Genomic DNA, 2,281 nt, shown 5'->3' with positions numbered 1-2,281 from the left:
CACACATACAATGATGGGGACATATCAAAGGGAGACCGAAGTCAATTGAAAGACTGACCAATGTCTAGATCTGGAACAATTTGAGTAAATTTTTTTCATATTAAATTATATCAAATTATAATGCAAAGTATAAAATTAATTACCTATGAATCCATATTGATATAAATGGTTGAATAAGTAAGTATGTGAGGAAAATAGATACATTTTTTATGCATAAGAATTCCAAATAGTTTGGGTAGATACTATGTCCTCAAGGAGATGAAATATAACTCCACCTTGTTTAAGTAATAAATTGTGATAAATTATTTGCTTCCAAAGAGTAGTTTTGAAAGGGGGTGGACATAGTAATGTTACAGTGGAGAAACTTCAAAAACGATCTTTGACAAATAACCAATGTTAACATCATCCATTATAAGGGACAAGTCATGGTATAGATAAGTCATGGTCTACTGAAATATGTGCCATTAATCTCATGTGATGCAAATGGCAATTCACTTCTGTGGTCATGCTCCCCAAAACACATAACTCCAATCTAACCATGATGAAAAGATCAGGTTAAAAACATCATGATGCGAGATCCAAGTTACAAGGAGGGACCAGATATGGTTATTATAGCTAAATATCCCAGCATTAAACACCAGACATGAAAGTTAACAAGCTGCAGCCTATGAGTTTTCTAGATGAGTTCTAGAGATAGTGGGGCAGAAAAAATAATTTCCTCTGCATCTTATATTCTTGACACAGAATTTATGAGTATAATAAATAGCACAAATAAAATCTGGAGCAATTTGTTATGCAGCCATAGTAAGATGAACAATCAAAATGGTATTTTTGAGGCCTCATTCAAATAAAATTTACGTATATTTCTACCAAAGATTTCCTCTCAATGATGTCTTCAAATGTTTATTAATTAAGCCCTTATATTTAGGTTTATGAATTTAAACTTGATTTTTGTGTCTTTTGTGAGGTAAGGATGTGGATATCAATTATCATTTGTTTAAGACTGTCATTTACCCCCACTGAATTACCTTGAAATCATTGTAGAAAATAAGATTACCATAAAGTTAAGGGCTTATTTCTAGACTCTATTTTGTTTCATTGATCTATATGTCTATCCTTAGATGAATGCCATATTGTCTTTACTATTGTAGATTTCTAATATATTTTAAAATTGGGTAGCATAGGTTACCATGTCCCATAATTATTTTGTTTATTCAGTGCCATTTGCATTTTCCATATACTTTTTGGGTCAGCTTGCCAATTTCTTTAATAAAGCCTACTGGGATTTTGATGGGAATTGTGTTGAACCTATAGATCAATTTGGAAAGAAATGTCATCTTAGCAATATTTAATCTTCCAATCCATAATTATGGAAATGTTTTCCATTTATTTAAATTATCATTACGTTTTCTCAGCAAAGTATTTTGTACTTTTCAATTTACAGGGCATGTAAGTTTCCTATTAAAAATATTCCTAAATGCTTTTTATAGGTTGTAATGAATGTTAATATATGTTTAACTTCATTTTCTGATTTTTATTACTCTTATATTGAAATACAATTGAACTTTTACATTGATCTTGTATCCTTTGACCTCTTTGTACTTGATTACTAGCTTATGGTTCAGGAAGACTATCTACAAAATTGTCATCTGCATATGGAGATTATTTGGATGACTTTTACGGCTTTCTCTTACCTGGTTGCACACATTTGAAGTTACAGTATAATACTGAACAGAAGTTGTGAGGACTTACATTCTTTTCCTGTTCTTGATCTTAAAGGGGGAACACTCAGTCTTTCTCAAGTTTGAAATGTTGCTGTTACCTGCCATTAGGTTGGCCCCTGACTCTGGGCAGCACCATATGTTACAGAGTAAAACACTCCATATGGTTTTCTTGGCTGTGATCTTTATGGAAGTAGACCCCCAGCCTTTAATCCATGGATCCATTAAATGGGTTTGTGCTGCTAATCTTTCAGTTACTCAGCCGATTACAGACTGCTTGTTCCACGCAGGCTTCTTAGTATAACATTAGCAGCGGGATAATTGTATTCTCATTCCCATGTGCATGATGAGCCACTTTTCTTTTGTCCTTTGCAAGACTTTCTACAATGTGTCTGGATGTGGTATTTATCTTCATTTTGATTTTATTACTAAGTGCTGTCGAGTTGGTGCTGACTCAGGGCAGTCCTATGTACAACAGAATGAATAGTCCTGTGGCATCTTCACAAGTACTGTTCTGTTTGAGCCCCTTGTTGTAGCTACCATGTCAATCTACCTCATTG

The sequence above is a fragment of the Echinops telfairi genome, unplaced genomic scaffold (genome assembly GCF_000313985.2).
Source record: "Echinops telfairi isolate 266 unplaced genomic scaffold, ASM31398v2 ScPeMD7_42;HRSCAF=159, whole genome shotgun sequence".
Taxonomy (NCBI): Eukaryota; Metazoa; Chordata; class Mammalia; order Afrosoricida; family Tenrecidae; genus Echinops; species Echinops telfairi.
This window is presented reverse-complemented; position numbering follows the sequence as displayed.